The 20090-nt window shown below is 41.3% G+C and overlaps 1 protein-coding gene and 1 long non-coding RNA gene across 2 annotated transcripts in view; both read left to right on the forward strand.

The window, feature by feature from the left end:
- Nucleotides 1-1892: 1892 nt before the first annotated feature.
- The window catches only part of ARHGAP32 (Rho GTPase activating protein 32), a 258308-nt gene continuing 240110 nt past the window's right edge, over nucleotides 1893-20090 (forward strand). The window contains exon 1 of the mRNA XM_075173070.1: nucleotides 1893-2073. The gene's annotated coding sequence lies outside the window, so the exon portion shown is untranslated. The remainder of the gene's footprint in view (nucleotides 2074-20090) is intronic.
- On the forward strand, nucleotides 7496-8437 carry LOC142092571 (uncharacterized). Its single transcript, XR_012677118.1, has 2 exons — nucleotides 7496-7691; nucleotides 8168-8437. It is a non-coding gene; the product is annotated as an uncharacterized LOC142092571 (long non-coding RNA).

The following is a 20090-nucleotide window of genomic DNA, read 5'->3' on the forward strand; positions in this document are numbered from 1 at the left end:
GTCTCAGAGCTATTGTTCCAGACTCTGCACATTTACAGTTATCATCAGTTATTCACGACAGGCTTTGAAAATCTTCATCACAACAATTAAAAATTCTTCAAATCTTTTAAATTAAAGCTCACAACTCAGAACTTCTGCATGCTTATGGCTTGCTTTTCTTAGTCGCCCAATATATTAGCAAATAGTGGTATCATTTATCCAAACACGCTGGATAGCTGGTATCACCAGAGTAGTCTTAATGTAGATTACATACTATATTTACCGTGTTTCACAGATGGAAGTGAAACCCAAAAAGCATCAAATCCAGCTTGTGGAACAGTTTCAGCTATGCCTCTCACTTAAAACATTTCTGAAAGCGTATCAAGTGGGCCATTTCATATTTGCTGTTGCAATGCAAATGTAGCTGTCACCCTGTGGTTAAGACAAAGTACATACCACAGCTCTCACGTGAACTGCCAGGAGCACGGCAACACGCGTGATCCACAGCACAACTCCGTATTACTCACAACTGTGCCTCTGGGCCCATGGAAAAAGGCAGAGAGTGCTCTCAGAGTAACTGCTTTGCAATGCCACTACTGAAGGAATAAATATACACCGGCAATCAGATTTTTAACCTCTGCGGTCACCAAATGGCATAATTATCAGGAAGGATTTTCCATGTTGCCTACTGCCAGCAAAATCAAGTCGTGTGTTTCTGAAAATGCTAATAATACAATAAAGCATCTATAAAGCACATTATAAAGTGGTCAGGGTCAGCTACCGAAACACAATACAGGGGTAATGCCTCTATCAAAAAGATCCTCTACTGAAGCATTGCAAGTCCTTTCATTCAACAAAGCACTTCACTGACCTGGTGAACAATTTGTATTTAAAACTTAAACCTCACTTAAAAGTTTGAATTAAGTTAACCTTTTCTGATAAAACAACAGCGTCTCAAGACTAGATTGAATACATTTGAAGCTTAATCAGAGGGGAAAGCTTTGTATTGTGAACAGGGTGTGCAAGCAGTCTGTCCACGGGTAAACAAGTGCTCTGACTGAGGTAAAGCGCCTTTCTTGATCTTGCAGTAATGCAATGGAGGTGGGAGGGCCCTGCTGCAGGCAGGCACCTGACTTACATCCCTTCTGGCTGGGACCCATCCCTCACAGAGGCAGCGTGCCTGGCCATACTAAAAAAGAAAAACAAACTTCAGGACCTCTTTGGCAAGATTTTGAGTACTCTCCCTCCAACACAACTGCTCAAACGATAGGAGCAGCCCCAGCCTCAATGCCTGCAGCCACAGAGGCCAGTGCACGCCCCACCAAGCTCCATCTGCGGGGACAACCGCAGCACCTTACTCAGCACACCTCCTTCCCTCAACCCCAAACAATCCCACGGCACTCGCACTCCAGCTCAGCCCTCACACGAAGGCAAACCCGTTCCCACCCCAGCCTGACCCCAAACCTCAGGTGCACCTCGAAGCCTTTCCCCATACACAGAAGCCTCTCACCGCTCCCTGCAGTACCCAGGCTCACAGCTTTACCATTACCAGTAGCCCAGGTGCGGTGACTTTGCTCCCGCCCAGCCCAATCCTGCACCCCGTGCTCCCACCCGCATGCAACCCACACCGCCCCGCTGCACCGCGACCACCCTGCCCCGTGCAACCCCCCCCGCTCCCGGCCGCCCTCCCCTTGCACGCGTCCTTTTTGCAACACCCCCCCGGCTCCATGCAACGCCCCATCCTCCGGCCCCGCTGCGCCGCATCCCCGCTGCAGGCCCCCGCCACCCCGCGGCCACCTCCGGCCAGGCGGGCGGCCCTCCCAGCCGTTGCCGCCCAGCCCCGGCGGCGGGGCGGAGCCAGCGAGCGGCGGCAACGCGCATGGGCCCCGGAGCCTTTCTCTATGTGAGGGGGGTGTGTGCCGGACGCGGTTCCCCCTCACTCAGCGGTGGCGGGGCCCTTCCCCGCGGTTCCTTCCCCGTCGTCTCCTCACCTGCGGCGGCGGCGGCGGCGGCCATGTCGGTGTTGGCGGCGGGACGCGGCTGGTAGGCGGCGGTAGGGGCGCCTGGGCTCGGCCCCCGCTGTGGCGGAGCGAGGTGAGTGCGGGGAGGGGAAGGGCTGAGGGGAGAGGGTGGTGGTGGGGGAATCGTGTCGCGATAGCGTCCCGCACGTCGCGAAGGCAGTGCCGGGGCGGGGGGATGGGTGAGGGGAGGGGGCGCGCGCGGCAGCCCCGCCAACGGTTTCGGCCGTTACCGCCAACGGACGCGGCCGGTCACGCGCGGCCGGTGCCTCAGGGGGCTCTCAGCCCGGCCGTGAGGGGGGAGAAGAAAATAAGCAACCAAAAGAAGTCGTGGCTCCCTCGTGGTGGGTTTTTTTTTTGTTTGTTTTGTGGCTTTCTTCCCTCCCCTTCTCTCTTTTCGCCCGCGATTAATAGCGTTCAGTCGCCGTCCTTCAGGGCAGGTCTCTGAGGTGGATAAATTCGCCTATCGCCAAGAAATAATTTGCTGGGAAAGGAGGGATAATTGGAATTTCAGCCTGCCTGTGCCATTCCCTTGCTTTTCAGGCGTGGGGGAAAACCGGCGTTGTGCTCCCCGGCTAGCGTGCAGCTGCCGTCCGGCTTTGTGCTTGGCCCTCCTCTCCATTGTGTAGGCTGGGCTTTGTGGTGTATTTAATGGGGCCCTTTTAATGCCTTGTTAGACCTTTTCAGGTGCAGTGAACGTCCGCGGGTCTGCTTGGGTCACGGAGGGTGCTCGACTGTGTGAAATGGAGGAGCGCCCAACAGGCGTTTCGTCCGGGTGCGCAAGTGGAGGTGGTTTTATCTGGAAGATCTTGATTAGCTTTCCCACCAAATTGCAATGGGGAGGTGAGCAAAGGATAGCAGTGCGGGGTCTTGTAAGGAAAGATGCATAACTCGTTTGGACTCTCAGCAATGGCTTCAACTTGAGAAAAAGGTAAATCAACCTTTAAAACTTGCAATTGTGTACCCGTCTAAGTTACTGTTTTCCTTTCGCAAACTATGCGTCCCATCTCTTTCTCCCCTGAGAACCTGTCTCGTATCGCAAACCGCTGCTCTGGACCGGACTGATGGCTGTTGAATTGTAAGAAGGTGATGGGAACGAGTCATTTTTTGTTACACCTCTGTACTTTCCACACAAGATAGTGCAGAAAACAGCACTTTGGACAGAGGCTTGGACCGCCTCCGCTGGGGATGGGCGTCCAGTTTGTGTTGGTTGATACTGTCATTGGTAAGAGCGCAATTTAGAGGAATAGGTGAAAAGGCAGGAAGGTAGAAGCTTAAAATATGCTATTTCATTTCAAGAAAGAGCTATAAACCTAAAGCGTATTATCCAAAGCTGACCAGACACTCCCCTTTGACATGGGACAGAATGCGTAAGTTTCCAAGACTCTTTTAGGAGTATCTATTTCACGTGTTTGAGGTTTGAGCATGGGATAGACACCTTTTTCTACAGAATAGGGACAAATGTCCTGCACGTGCTTATTTAGGGCCGTGCAATTTCTTTCCCACTGCACAGATGTCTTCTGATTCTAGTTTTGCAAAATTAGGTTAGCCTTGAGTGAAAAAGTTATTTTGACTGGTAAGTAGAATATTACATATTCTTCGTGATAAAAGAGCAAGCAAATAGTTCTTGTGCTTGGACTGATTTGTTTTCATGAAACTTATCGGAGGTTGCTTGTGCTGTACCAGGGTGTGTACCCTTGTATACCTGATGGTTCTATAATGTTTGAACATATTGGAGCCATCTGGAGGAATCAACATTTTATTCCTCTGAGGGCATATAGTGATTGAGATGGCAAAGGGAGGAAACATGGGGTGAGAGTCTGGCAATATGCATTTTGTAAAACCTATTATTTGGGGAAACAACAGAACTGAAAGTGTTAATGTGGTATTAATACCATGCATAATGTATAGAAATATTAGTCCATTGCCAGAAGGAAATTATTGTTCAATATTTCAGCTTGTGGTCTTAACCTGGGATTTGTTTGTTTAAAGTATATTTGTAAAGTTTTTGAAGAAACAAGCATCTGAGGCAGGTCAGCAGAAATATCGTTGGGGAATGTTTGTAGCTGGATGTTGCAGTGTTTTTACATCACTTGCTGATGGATTGTGAAATATCAGTATCCCAGTTCCTAATAGTCTATGTTTCGGTAATGCAAAGTGAGGGAAACGGTGATGTCATTGAATTTAAGGGGGAAAGATTGCAGTAGTGACTTATTGACTGGGGAGAAGATCCCAGAGGGAGTGGAGGAAATCTTACAAAAAGGGGAATAGTGCTACTTTGGCCATTTTCCTCTGGGCTTCTCTTTCTTTTGTGAACTCCTGAAAAGGAATTGTCATTTTGCTGGTTGAATGCATTGTTTTGCATGAAGTGTCAGACCACATCATGGGGATAATTCCAGTCAACTTCCCCCATTTCAAAACAAACACGTCAAGCACTGCAATATGTTTATACAAAAACTCAGTGTGTTTTTCAGGAACCCAATATACATATTTCCAAAAATAAATGATGTTTTTCATACTTTATTATGGCTAGAGGAGTTTGTATAGGAGAGAAAAACTGGAACGGATTCCCTTGGCCTTTGTGTCCTTCTCTCGACAAATAAGAGGAAGATGTTGGCCTCTTGATGAACTGGGGGATTATTTTCATTCGCACTTCCTCTCAAAATATTCTTATGCGTGTAGTAGTTCCTATCTGATTCCAGTGGCCGTGACTATGGCAGGAGCTATTGTCTCACAGTTGTGGGCTTCATATCATTTTGGCTGATCCCAGGGTAAGGACAGAAAGGGAAGAAGATCTAAAGAGCTGTAGGTAAATTTGTTAATTTTGCTTGCAAAAACCTGGACTAGTTGCTCGCTTGGGACTGTAAGTCTGGGTGGCTTCTGTCAGGTGTAGCGTGTGCACGTGCAGGGCCGGTTCTCTCTCGCAGCTGTGCTCTTGAAGTGCAGCTCCGGTATCTGGTTTCAGCCTTAGTGGACTGCAGCAGCATCTTGTACCAGCTTGCTGATGAGGGGATTTTATGAGGAACATAGTACGTCCGAGCTGAGAAGGGTCCTGACAGACCCCTTCTCCGCCACGAGGCTTGTGCAAGAATTTGAACTTGAAGGTGAGCACATGTGACGTCTGTGCCCACAACAGTGAAAGTTGTTCAGATTCACTGTTTGGGTCTGGTTGCTGCTCTCGGGATGTCCGATACCATACTATGAAAGAAAAAAATTGAAGTGTTTATCAACTTTTAAAGTCAACAACTGTTTTCCTTTGAAAAATAAGTCAATTTGGTATCTGGGGTGAAGCAGGTTAACAAGTCTGGTCAGTCGGAGCATGTGGATTTTCACAGTCATTTCTATTCTTATGCTAATCCTTTGAACAGGCTGGCTGTGCGCTGTTAGCCAACGTGAGAGAAGGGATGTGCATGCTGAGGACACTGAAGGGAAGCCATTTTTTGTAGGTATTGTTATGCAGATTAGGTCTTCCAGCCAACCAGAATGTGGAGGATCGCATAACTTGAGGATATAATGCTGCGGGTCAGCAGTCATTTAGCAATTCTGAGCCGGTTTGGTTGAAACTGTTTCTTTTGAGTATTAATTTTGTGGGGTTTTTTGTTTGTTTTCATTTGTGTTTTTTTTTTTTTTTTAATCCATGTTGTAGCTGAAAACAAATTGTTGTCTTTGGTGCTGAACAATTAAAGTTGGAAAACTTAAATTTTCAATTTTTAATTATTGCATTGGGTAAAAATTGTAGGAAGGCAGCAAAGCTGTCACTCCATTGATACAGCTATGAGCTGCTCATTTGAATCCTACTTCTACCTATGTTAGTGACTTGCTGTGTTTCTCCCGCACCGTTTTTCTGTATTGCCTCAGTTTCTGCTGTGTAAAACACTTTAGATTGTTGAGTAGTATGTCTGAATATGTTCCTAGCGGTGTGTGTGCCAGTTGAAACCAGGTAAAATATGTAAATCTTACTCACAAGAGTTTCTTTGTTTGCTATATATTTGTTTCCTAGAGATTGTTTTAGAAATAGGAAGTAATGAAGTAATGGAAAAGTCTGAAAGAAATGCTTCTAGTTAGTATTTTGTTGCGTATTATACACGCTGCAACTGTATGTGGTTTCCCTCCTGTAAAGATTCCTGCTGATGTCCAAGGGGGCTTCTGCAATACAAGTTACTAGGCTGGGACTAGTAAGCATGTAAAGAAGGCTTTGTATATTTTATTTAAGTGGTGTTTTGTGTTGCTGGAGTCTATATATACTTGAGTAGACCAGCTTACCATATTTGTGTGTATGTAGTGTTAGATTCTTTGGAAGTGTGTGAAATAATTAAAAACTGCCCTTTAAACTATTTAGTAAATTGGATTTGCTTTACCAGCAGTGGGACAGGAAGTGAATGGTGTTTAAGCTGATGTTGACTTTTCCAATCTGATTTTCCCTGGGAAGAAACTTTATTACCTAATTGTTAAATGCACAGTTAATTAGCTGGTGATTGTTTAAGCTGATAAACCAATGCTACCAGCTTTACTGTAATCAGTTTGGTAAGCGTGCCGTGTATATGCTTCCTTACGTTATTGTCTTGCTTTTTGATTGAACGCAATATTAACTATCATCGTACTAATGGTTTGAATATATTTAGATAGCATTGTCAAGTGGTGATTATGACGTTTCACTGTTACTATTCACTGGATGTTCTTTCCCTCTGTGCTTAGTTACACATGTGTAGGTCTGGACTTCATAGTGTCATCTATGAATCTTAGAACAGGTAAGAATATGGCTCAGCAGCTCCTGTCTTTAACCCATAGTTTAGAAAACAAAATACCCCCAAATCACCACTTTTAAAAATCATTGTTTTAAGAACCTATATTTTCTTTTAGTCTTGCTTCTGTGGCTATGTTGCAACATTTTGAGCATGTCCTGTTGATGTGGCCTGAAGTCACTAGTTGAAGCAATAGTTCAGCAGAAACTACTGATCAATGAATCATTCATCCTCTTGTCATCTCAATCGCTTTTGCTGATGAAGAAGCTGCAGTTGCGTCCCCTCCATTCCCTTCCTGGTGTGCCCAGTGCTTGTGGCTGTCCACATCTCAGCCTTTAATGTTTGTGGGTAGAAAGCATAGATTTACTGTATCCATTATAACTCTTCAGGAATCAGAGAAAGCGGGGTTTCTCCCATTTCCGCCATTAGTTCATTAAACCAGGACCACAAGAAGTTTGGAGCCTGGCTTCCAGTGGATTTCAGGGTAAAATTAAATGCTTAAATATCCCTGAGGTTATTTGTTGGATGGAGGGACGCTTGGTCAGCCACAGCCTGAGTTATGGCCTTAGATCTCCTGGTAGTGGATCTATAGCGTAAGGGTCACATGATGGAAAGCACTGTTCTTGGATAAACTCATTGTGACTGTTCAAATTCAGCCTGTGGGTGTTAGTTTACTTTTAAAGCAGGCTTTATGCTGGTTGAACAAGTTGTCAGTCCTATGTAACTTTTAATTTGGTCTTGCTCCATCTTTTCTATCTTACAGCAAACATAAAGTCATAAAGCAGGTGAAAATTTTTTAAAGCAAAAGTTTGCTCGTGTGAGATCACGTGCTGTGATTCAAACTTGTGTCAGTGGGTAGTTCAGCAGTACACGGACATAGGAGTAGTGGTCCCGCAGCCGTGGCCCCAGAATCCAGCTGTAGAGAAGGATGACAGTAATTTAATTACTACTGGTAAGTTGCTTTTAAGATACAAGGATGGAAGGTGGTATTCTAAAAGCTTTGTCATCACTTACTGGCAGATTGAGATAATCAGTTTTGCTAAAAATAACTTTGATGACAAGGTGTTAGGTTCTTATAAGTGGTTTGAAAATTCTTGCTTCTTAAAGAAAACCGTGTTTAATCCTCTGTGTATTTTGTTATCTGAGATATATTTATCGCTGAGTAAACAAATGTCTATTAAAATGTTAAAGTTAAGTTGGTTGTTTTTTTTTTTTAATGTCAGTAACAATGTTTCTTGCCATTTGGGAGGCGAACTTTTTGGTCTCAATACTCAGAATGCCCAAGGTGCATGTGAGTGCTCTGAGGGAAAAGATACAGTGCTTGGGGTTTTGAAAGCAGTTTGATGTTTTCTGGTGCCAGTGTAAAGGCAAAAGTTTTCCAAATCCAAATATTACAATTTGGACATTTTCTTATACTGACTTCACTAGGGGCATGAGCGTGGCTTTTATGAAGAAGAATGTAACTGGACAACCCCTGTTTGAGCACAATTTTAATTGCTCAAGAGCCTTTGAATATTTGCTGGGATTTACCCTGTTACTCCTTGTTATGATTCATGAATGTCTTCATTAGATTTCATAATAGCCAGCCTATGTGGTCTAGCTTGAAGGCACAATTTATTTAAAAAAAAAGAAAAAAGGCAAAAAAGCAAAAAAAAAAAAAGCGCTTTGATATCTTTTGTGTTGTGTGTTTTACAAAAAGCATCTCTAGAGAGTCAACTCCCACCTGCTAGGAACAATCAATCTTTTAAAAGGGTGATTTCAGTATTTTTTTTAATTCCAAAAGCTGTTATCCTGCTCAATAAGGCACTTTGCTTGTTTTTTTCCCCAAAATGTACATAGCAGCTGATACAATCTGGCAGAATCTTTAAAAATTTTATCAACAATTTCCATATCAGCTTTTAATGGAATGTGAATATATTTCAGTAGCTGCTTTCCATATCTTGCCCTTATGATCATCATCTCATCCCTTACACTCTGTCTGGGTTATAAACAATAAAAATTGCCGTTTGGGAATCCGTGTTTGTTTCCAGTGCATATACATGTGTGTATGTGTATTATTTTAAAAATTGCTGACAGATACCACTTTTGCACTAAAATGTAAAATGTGTAGAATTTTATTATAAAACGCACAAATGAATGAGCAATAGCTATAAATACTATGTTCAGATAAAACAATTTCTTTGATACGATCTGTAAACCAAAGTGTGTCGATCCTTCCTCACTTCCATGTATACGCAGAAGTGTAATGTGTTTGCTGCAGGTTGATTCAGTAAGCAGTAGTTGAGTTTTACTTCAGAAAAAGTTCTGATAATTTATTCCTGAAGTGTGAATGAGATTCCGTAGTCCTTCAGTTGAATGATGCACAAGGCAAGCTTCAGATGTAAAGTTCAATCATTGGTAACTGCTGCAGCTTATTTCATTGAAGAAACAGGAACAAAAGTTTGTTTGTAACTACTCTGGAACTGAGAAGAAAGGCTGCGGGGACCTTTGAACCTTTGTGGCTGTGCATCTGAAGGAGGAATTGTTCAAGAATGGGGAAAACTGCCAGAAGACCAGAGATCTGCTTTTCCCTATATCTTTCTACAGCAGTGTTCAAGGACCACATTTAAAGCAAAAAGAAGTTAGTTAATTGGAAGACTTTCTTGCTTGTTCTTCCCACCAAGCTCTGATGTGATAATCAAGTATGCAGGAATGGTTGTTCTATGACTTTTTTTCCACTGAGGCAAGCTTTAAACAAATTATTGTGTGTGCTTTTTTTCTTTTGGAAGAAATCTTAATGATTGATCGCATCCTTAAACATTTTGTTCTCTCTCAAATGTTCTGTGCAAATAATTCTGGCCTATGAAGCAATTTGTTTCCCCTGCTTCCTGGTGTTGTTTTAATTTCACAATTATTTTTCATTCTGCGATAGCTGACTCCCCAAGGAAGACGGGAGGTAATAATCAGTGTTTTGAAGAAATTGCTACTTCTCTGCAAAATCTGTTGACTGGCACATTGAGGGTTACAGTCTCCAGTGGGTTGTCCAGCACAAAGGTTCCGCTTCAGGCAGCGATTTGTGTCATATCATTCACCTTCATGAATTTTACAAGGCTTAAAGATAGGATGGACTGTACTGAAAGAACATATTCCCTAAATTGCTTTGTGCAGAGAGAGAGAAACCACAGTATTGAGTGTTTATTGTTTTTCTTTGAGTAATGAACATAACACACCAGCTGGAAAAAACACAGTTGATCATTTATATTTCTCAGCCTGTACATGCAGCTCATAAGTGTGCTCAGGCGTGCATGTAACGTTCATGTCTGTCCCTCTTCCTCTTGCTGAAGAAATACTCTGTGCTGCTCTGGAATTGTTCGGACAGAAGGGAAAGACTGGCGTTGCCCCACATAATCTCTCGGGAATTGAATTGGATCTGCCCTGCAACCTGCAACTTGTAAGAAAGCTGGCAGGAGGTCAGCACCATCGAAGTGGAGGCACAGCATGAGTTCTGGCGTCTGGTGTTCTTCTGCCTGATTTCGTTCAGGCACCGTTGGAGAGGGCAGTCTCCGCATCAGTTTGCAGGGGAGTGATATTCAGCTTGGCCTGTGAGAGCATCGCTTGGGCTGTTCTCTGGGTCCCTGGTCCCCAGAAAAGCACAGAAAGAATTGGAAAAGCTAGATACCAGAAAGAGGAGAAGCAACCAGGCATGATTTAGTTGACAGATAAGCAGCGATTAGAGGAAAACGATCCATTTCTTTTTTGGAGTGTTAAATTGTTAGGAGTCTTCAGTCCCTCTTTTTCCCCATGATGGGGTGGCAGTCGGGGTGAAGTTCATGTAGATTTTTATGCTGTATGTTCAGCCTGCCTTTTCAGCTGTCCCAATTGGCAGCATATCTCAAATGTCTTCCCTTGCTTCTTAAAACTGTTGTCCTCTTTCTAACCTTTGGCTGCAGTTTCTATAAAATTAGGCTGTGCTACAGGGAAATTCGGCTTTCTGTCTTCCAGGCAGTATGTAAACCTGGCTCCCAGGAGCATGGGAAAACTGTATGGTGGTTGCCCTTGTATCTTTGAAGTTTTTTACAGTCTACTAGTTGGTTGTCACTGTGCTTTTTGCTTCCTCCTCTGTTAAGATGTATGGCAGCTTGAAATAGGCGAGTAACCTGTCATTTTTTCAAGGTTTCACTATAGGGAGTATTCTTTACCTAATCCAGTCATCCGTACACAGAGCAATTGCAAATTCCATAAGGAAGCCAATACATCCTTGGCTGTTTAGTTATGTAGCCATATTGTGTTAATTTAGGGAGAATTTACCTATCTAGAATACAGCTTAGTAGCTTTTTGAATGTTTTCACCTAGATTACAAGAAAGCGTTTTCTTGACTGCATCATTTGCTATAGGTACCCCTTGCATTTCCTGTTTGTCAAATGCCAAGTTTAAAAATTAAACCACAGTTAACTTCTGAGATTAAAATTGGAAATGAAAACATGTAGATCAGTGTTTTAGAAAACTTAATTTGTCAGTTCTTATCGCTAGAAAACATGTGTGTGGAGGAGGGATCCATATGGCTGCTAAATATAACACAACTTTCTCCTCAAAGCAGTCTAAAAAGTACAGAAGTTCACAATCTGGTATCTGTGTTTTTAATAAGAATGTGCTGCAGATTTTAAGAATCTTATGAGTGCAGACTAAGGTAATGGGAGTAGAGCCAAAACATAATCCAGTAAAATTTAAGTGTTTCCTGTGAAGAGGTGATATTGGCGGGCACACTGGAGAGATGCTCAGCATCTTGCAAATACTGGACCCTTTGTTAGCAATTTCTTTAAAGTGTAAGGGTGGTAGTAGCTGTCCAGGTTACGTCGGTTTTCAGTGCTCCCTACCCTCTAGGTCCAACAGCTTGTGTTCTTGTTTTCTTTAAATATTTGCACTGTTACATCCCAGTGCTGGGATGCTGGAGAACTTCATCTCCTGATGTAGCTGTTCGAATAAGATCAGGAAAACATGGTTGTGGTGGCAAGACTTGAGAGTAGTTGTTCTGGATTTTTAATTTTTATTTTAAAATTTTTGTTAATACTACTCGCCTTTTGTGTTTTTGTGGAGATGCTGTCAAAATACAGATGATTCCATGTTTTAAGAATACAAATATAATTGAAATATTGTAGCATTTCTAGTAAATAATGTAGAAGTTGTATGTGTGTATGCATTTGAAGGGAGTGAAAATTAGCGATACAGTGTGCACATAGTAGTTCTACGTAGATTTCAGTAGTGGAAATTTTTGTGAAATACTCTGCTGTGTAGATTAGTCATTTTCTGATGGGAAAGCCTGTGAAGAAAGCAGAGCTCCAAAATGATTGTGATTATTTCCCCCCCTTCCCTTTCTGCCCCCAAATTACCCACCACCCCATGCTGTCACCCTCGCTCCTTATTTGAATGGAAACATCCAAAATAGGTATTGAATTTCTGATTTAGCAAAGCACTTTAGAATATGTCTAATGTTAGCATGTGAGTAGTCCTAGGGCTCCGTATAGGGGAAAAAAGGCATTGCTGAACTGAGGCAGAAATATCTGATAGAAAAAGCTTATCCTGGAAAAGAATCAGAAGAGAAACTATATTGGTTGTGTTCCTTAAGGCCTTTAAAATATTTCAAAGGGATGAGTATAGATTTACTGATGGGGTTTTGGTGACTAAAAATGCAGTTATGCAAATCACAGCTTGTCGGGGCAGGGAGAATTAATTTATGCACTCGAGCACATGTGCTCTTTCACTGTTTTCTCTATGAAGTTGAATTATAGAAAACAAGAATGCACTTTGTTGTTCTTTAATAATAAATAACAGCATAGCAGTTTTGATCTTCAAAGCACTGCTCAGACCTTAATTAATCTTCATAATAGTCCTTTGAGAGAATTAAAAATACTCCCTACCCTTTTGGACAAGGAACTCCTTAACAGGAAGATGTTAGAGGGTTTGCCAAGGACCATATTGTCAGCGATTGCTGGGACAGTTGCTCAGAAATTCCTGGCACTGGGTGCTGTGGCTAGTCCTTGAGGCTGTGTTGCTTCTCTCATTTTTGCGTTAAAATTTCCAAAAATTTGAATACATGAAGAAATGTAGTTCTGAATTCTTTGTGTAGTTCTGGATTTCCATCTGAGTGTGAACTTATGCATATGCATGTTGGAATTTCCCTTTGGAATATTCCTGTAGGCACAAAGTGCTAAAGGTTTCTGTGTGTGTGTGTGCCTCCGAGAGCAGCGTGTGGGAGCACGTATGCAAAATTGCACTTCTGAAAACCTGGGTCACTCCTGTATTACAGGAGTGGCAAATAAAAGGATATACGGCTTTAGCGTCTAGAGGACACATAATAAATAGATAGAAAGTGTCTCCCAGTCTGCCTTCTCTAATCTTCCTAATTCTTTATAAAGTTTAAAATAAGGAGGAGAAGAGGAATTAAGTAGATGCTTGATTTTCAAGGTTTTTCCTAGGTAATTGTTGATTTGCCTTCTAAAACAGATTTAGGGAGTACCTTCCTGTCTGAAAACCTGTAGCCTACATTTGGAGAATAAAATAAGAATAGAAGAATAAAACTGAGACTGTTGAACTCATCTGGAGAAACGGTTCAGCAGGAATTATAATCTAAAGGTGGCGATCTCTCTAACCCCCTGTGACCAGAGTCTGGTTAAACGTGAATTTTTCTCTCAAACAATAGGAGGGAGTATTCATTAATAGAGAGAACTGTGTGAACTTGTTACTGCTGAAGATAAGGGACTCTAGCACGAGAAATGCATAGATATACTACAGTATTAACATCTGTCTTAGATTCTGACATAACAGACCCAAGGTCAAAATGTTTAACACTGTAAACTCAAAATAGTTTTTCATAAACTGGGATACTTCAGAAATAACGAGTAGCCCCTGACTGTGTTTTTTATCATGAACTCCAGCTTTGGTGTAAGGCATTGTAATTTCTGCTGGAGATTGCACCAATTTGCATGAGGAATGAACATGGAACTAGCTTGCGAAGTCGAAAGTTGACAACCCGCTAAACAGGTTTGAAGAATTCTTCAGTATGAACAGCTAAGTCAGCAGAATCCTGTAACTAATGCCAGAAAACCCTGTTACACTTAACCTGGTGACCTTGTCATCTCAGAAGAACTTGCTGACAGCATGATGCTTCCAGCTTTGTTTGGGTGAAGGTCTTTTCAGCATTCCCTGCTGTGGTTCAAGAGCTCCTAATTATTTGGTACGTGCATTCTGAGGAGGAATCTGTGAAGTGATTTAAATGTCTTTTTTTTAATTTATTAGAAATGCAGTGACTTAGGCTGACTCAAGGGTCAGTACGAATACTGTGATTTGTTTTGAATAAAAAATGTGAATAAAATATCCATTTGGGAAAGTTGCTAAAAGTTTTTGGAGTTCTGAACTATGTAGTCTAGTCTTATCTTCTAAATACTGTAGAGATTTTTATTAGCAAAATTTTGCAAATAACATGTTTTCCTATGTTGGGCTTAGGCATTCTGTTCTGTGTCATACATGAGAGCAGCAAATCTTGATTTGATAGAGGGCAGAAAATTTCTAAGTTAGGAAACTGCAGCCCCGTAATCTATACGATGCATAAAGCATAACATCTTCTATAGGGTCTTCTTTCTGTGAAATGTGTTGCTAGGTTTCTGGAAGCTATTCAAGTGTTCAGAGTGATAAATTGGACATCAGCAAACAAGTCAGAAAATAATTCATGTATTGTAGTTTCTCAGGTACTGTGACAATACAGAAAGGTATCGGTAATTGAATAACCACATGATTCTGGACCATCTGTGTCTGATAACCGATATGTGAAATCCCATGGGATAAGCTTTCAGAGAGGCAGAGATCTGATGCCTTCCTGAAGAATGCACTGCAGAAATGCTCCTGGTTAAAAACAACATTGGGGGGTATGAACTTGAATGCCTTTCACAAGTTTTTAAAGCTATTTTTACAAATATAGCAGCTTCAGTGAGATGACAGTAACGCACAGGAGTGGTTTGTTGTGGTTTTTTTATGCCTGGAATTCATTTCTGGGCCTAAGTGTGTGCATACGCACGTAGTGCTCCTGCATGCCCTGAGAAAGGTCTTTCCCCCCCCCCCCTTCCTGGAAGGCATTCTTCATGCTGCATCATAGCAAACTTCTTAGAGAGTGGAGAGATTATGGTGTCGTCTTAAAATAAAGTAAAATCTCATTCCTGACTAGCATTATGAGCATTACTGATAGTTTACCTACCCATAAGGACTTCTAGAAATGAAGATGGAGGTATTTGAAATGTTAATGCATGGGCATGTATAGATGAGTTAAAGTATTAGCTCTTAAAGCTTCTATTTCTTGCCTCAAATTTGCTAGCAAGTTGCTAGACTAAGTGCTGTATGGGGGGCTAGACAGTAACTGTGTAAGAAGGAGACATTTGAAAGATTTTGCTGTTATATTTAATGTTCCAAAATATCATCATAGGCAACTTGTTCTCTTCCCAAATGCTGCATGTTCTAAATCCGACTAATCTATATGGTGTTCAACGGCTAACCCTTCCTTTCGGAACAGCAGACCTTGTTAAACACACGAAAGCGATGCATGGATTTTTTTAGTTGATTTGGAAGGTCTGAGTTCACCAAATCTAACAAATCAAGAACTCCTAAGGTTGTTCTTGTCACTTAAGACAGTGGTAAAAAAAAAAAAAATCTTTGTTTTTAAGTGGGGGTAGCATGTGGGTTCAGTATCTGTTCGGTCTTAGCTCTGTATGTGTCAATGGCACTAGTTTCTTTGCAGAATACATTGACGCCTTCTAGCCACTGAACTCGTGCTCTGTCGGCTGATTTGCCTGATGTTTGAAAGGATTAACGTTTGAACAGCGCGTGAATTTTCTTGCATCACTGCTTAAAGTAAGATAGTTCCTGTTTGTGTGGGGAAATATGGGAAACATGTATCTTTAGAGAATGCTTTTTGGAAGATGATTTGTTAAGGTTGTTTGCTGACTGACATATGGTATGACATACGGTGCTATTTACCACCTCAGTGTCTGAACTTACAGGGAAATGATTTTCTTTTATTAAACATTTAACTCCATTAAGTACTTGTAGACATCTTCCAACATTGTCCTGGCCAAATCAATTTACACTTTTCTTTTCTTCTGTTTGTCCCATCTGTTTGTGACTGTTTGTTTGTTGTCGTCTTTTTTTAATGTTGTAAATAGATTTTAGTGTTTCAAGGGCTGAGGGTCTCAGTAGCAACTAGCACTTGCAAATCTCTCTCAACTTTTTACCTACAGCCTTCAAGGTGTTATGTTTCTCTTACTCTCCTATGAGATGGAAATGCATGCCAGGCCAACTAGTAGTCTGGAAAAATTGCTCTCTAGTAAAGTCTAGTGTAACATCTATTTTCAAAGTCATCCTAGTTCTCCCCAGGAATAACAAGCTCTTGAAGCAGAGTAATCGGTGAGGGTGAAGAAATGACGTTAGAGGTGGCATTATTTTGTTGAAAATCTGGTCTGTGGTGGAAGAGGGAAAAATAACATGGAACAAACTGTTACCTTAAAACCTGGGCAAAAGTAGCTTTAAGACAGTGGAGTTTCTGGAAGAATACATCTCGCCTTTCAGCACTGGTGGAAGATGTTGAAGTGAAAAGGCCTTGGAGGGAGAAAAAATTCACTGGACTTTTCCAGGCATGACTCCTGATACCATGGAAGTTGCTGTCGGGTTTGCAGTCTTCCAGCTGGACCTGTGTAAGGATTGCAATGAGGATACTACTTATTTGTTTTTATATTACTGCTTTTTCAACAAATGCTTTAAGTATTCCCCTTAAGCATATGCATAACTGCAAACCTTAAAAACATGAAGATAAGTGAAACAAATGCTCAAATGTAGATTTATATAAAAGAGAAATGAAAAAAGGACTTGAAATATACAGGGGAAGATGTAGAATGGCCTGTGTTTTCTAAGCTTGTTTGCATTTTTCTAGCTTAAATTAGTCTCATTTCTCTACCAGATGCTGCAATTTTACGGAAGGAAAAACTGTGAATGTATACAAACAGTTGAGAATTTTTCTTCTACTCTGATTCTGCTTTTGTCTTCTCCAGTCTCATTGGGAGCAGTCTGATTGAAATGTGGATATACATCTCCATTAACACAGTGCGTCAGAACTTCTTGCTATGTGTCCCACTTCTCTCTGAGTAATCAGTCACCTTGTGAACATTCATGTAGAGACAAAGCAATAAATGTTTCTCCTCCGCCATTCCTCTCCTCTCCTATACAGCCTTTTTCTTTTCTGTTTTTTTTTTTTAAGTCACTAACGAAATGGTGTTAAAAGTTTTAAGCAATGAACTTGTATAGACTACTACATTTGCCACTTAAATGTGTAGGTGGTAGAAGAATTTGAAGTGAATAGGTGAAGGTCCAGCCTCCACCAGTTTCCTGTGTTTTCACTCTATTCCGAATATATGGCTAGATAATCTCATTCCAGGATGCTAGATATTGGTACTTGTAGTGTATTTAATGCAAATAGTAAAAAGCATGTAAAGGAAAGGGTTTTTAACTTAGGTTTTTAAGCTCTTCATGGTGTGAGACTCATTCACAGAACAGAGAAAAATATTCTCTACTTATATGAAGATTTGCGGAGATTAAGAGGTTCAAAACTGAAAAATCTGCATGGATTTGTCATTTATAAATCTGTTTCTTAAAATGAGTTTTTAGAATATGGAGAAGTGGTTGAGTAAGTACTCAAGAAAGAACTACAGTAAGAACTGAAGGATAATGCAAGATAGGGAAGCAATCTAGGTGACTGGTCTGATGCTTGAAACATAGAGGAAGACTTCAAGAGGCTTTCTTAACTATATAAAACGTCCTTGTGAAAGTGTTTAAATGAGGGCTGGTTTTGCTTACAGAGGCCATACATTTAAATAAGCTTAAAATGTAAACGCAACTGCATTGCCTTCTGGGGGAGACATAAAACAACACACTTCTTTTTTTTTCTTTTTTTGTTCTTCCTCTCCCACTAGAACTTTGTGCTATCCTAAGTTTGCCAAATGACACCTCTTTGATCATATTCAGGAGAATTATAAGTGTTTTGAAGTAAATTTCATTGTGTGTAGCCATGCACATTGAATGTTAAGCGATTAAAAACCTGGTGCCATAGTAAAATAAACTGTGTATGGTATGAAAGTGATTACTGCCTGGAGGACTATGACAAAATCATCAATCTGGTAGTCTCTTCCTTTTCCTATATGTGGTAGGATAAAAGATGTTCTTTACAGGATCTTAGAATTTAGTGGAGGTGGAAAACAACACGCCAAGTGGGAGAGAGACTTCATGCAAGTGCCTTGTGATCACAGCTCAACCGTTCTAAAAGAGGGCTAGCACAGGAAGCGAATCGTAGCCATCTGCCAGTGGCCATAAGGTCTGTGTGAATGCTGCTGAAAGTTTGTTGAAACAACTTCTTTGTGATGTAAATGTTACTTGGACTCTGCTAACCCTCTGCAGTGAGTTCCACCCACAGGATGCTTTCTCCGGAGGTCAGCGATATGGTCATTAAAACAGTGAGGACCGGGTCTGCAAGTGCCTGGAACCCCGTGGCTTTCAACAGGGGGTGTACGCTCATAAAGAGGAGGTGATTCCATCAAGGGTCCGACTGTCTTCAAGCAAATGGACAAGCCAGTTTAAGGTGTCACTCTCATAAAGCAGAAGAGTCAGCAGGAAGGAAATGTATTTGAGCTTCATCAGACCCAGCTCCAGTTGGTACTTTCTTTGCAAACCCAAATTTACCTGAAGTTTCAGTCTGCTGTGCTGGGCTGTGAACTGGGGCAGCTGAGGTACTGCGGAAGAGCTGAGGCTCTTCTGATTCCGCAGTGTCTGCTACCTGGGTACTGACTGCCTACCAGTGGGACAGTTGTATTCCAAGTGCTTGCGGTGAGACTTGATATGGCCACCCTGAATCTTCTGGCGCTGTCTTTCATTCATTGCTGTTATGTTTTTCAGAAGTATATATCAGATCTGTGTGTTTTACTAATGTGTGGCAGAGGTGTCTCATTAATTTCACTCAAGATATTTCTTTATCAAACTGCAAAGACTATACCTCAGAGGATGCTAATTTGCTTTAGCAGAACCTGAAGGTTGAATTTGAACTTTTTTCTAAAGTTCTGAAAAATAAACCTTTTTTAAGGTTAAAAGGTGGTTATCAAATTAATTTTTTTAAATTTTAAATAATTTATTTATTTAGCCCATATTACTAGACGCTTTTTTAGGTTGCCTTTTTTCTTCCTAATGTAGAAGGGGGAGATTAAATGGCCATGTTTTGGAAATGGGGATAAATCTCTCTGAAGTGGCTTTAATAAACCTTGCGTCATTGTTGATGACCATCCTTTGGAGGAAATGTTGACAGAGCAGTTGAAGTTTTCGCCTCCTTTGATGTATGAGGGTTTGAGATCTCTTCAAAATCACCATTGCTTTTAAATAGCCCCAAATATTACTTTGAAGCAAGATGAGCAGGAAGAGCAAATGACTGATGAGACAAATTTGCTTAAGAACCTTCCATTTAGCCAAAAGATAAAACTGGTCTTCATCCAGCATTCCTAATTTATGGTAAGACTGATCAACAGAAGACCCACCTAAGTGTTTCTGTACACATGCTCCAAATCAGCTTCTGATCTATCAAATAAATCACATGCCTGTGGCTCTGATCTTATAACAATTTATTTTATTTTATAACAATTAAAAATACAGGGCTGTTACTTCATAATGTCAGCTTTTGGGGGGACATCCCTACAGTGCGGAGGGGGATGTTTGCTGGTTTATTTTTCTAACTGTGCTCAATGGAGAGCTTGAAGATGGGACAGTATTGTCACCTGGTCTCTTTCGATATTTCTGTGAGTGCATGACATTATCTTGTGTTTCAAGCTAGCCGTGGTTATAGTTGAGTTCTGGGAAACGACCTGTAAGTTGCTGTTTTTTTTTTCTTATGACCTAAGTATAATCTAGGTGGGATCTGTATGTGTGTATAAAGAAAGAGTACACGTACCTTTCAGTAACTTGAGTAATCGACTGAAAACAGCGTGAAACATGTCCTTGATTCCTTGTATGCTTTGGATATGCCTTACTTGATGTGGCAATAATTGTGAAAGTAGTTGCATATTAATTTGCCTCCTGCTACTTACTTTAAGCGAGCGTATACCTTGCATTTTTCCATAATGGTTTTCTGGGTCACTGACTTCCTTCCTGAATTGCCAGAACCTCAGTCTGGGGAATGGACCCAAATATGCAGAAAACCTTGGAGTATGACATATCTTTTTCTGATTGAGAGCAGAAGTGTGGTGATCCTTCCACTGTAAGGAAGAAATCTAGAATATCTAGACTCTCGTTGAGCTTTAGA

The sequence above is a fragment of the Calonectris borealis genome, chromosome 24 (assembly GCF_964195595.1).
Source record: "Calonectris borealis chromosome 24, bCalBor7.hap1.2, whole genome shotgun sequence".
In the NCBI taxonomy this organism is placed as follows: Eukaryota; Metazoa; Chordata; class Aves; order Procellariiformes; family Procellariidae; genus Calonectris; species Calonectris borealis.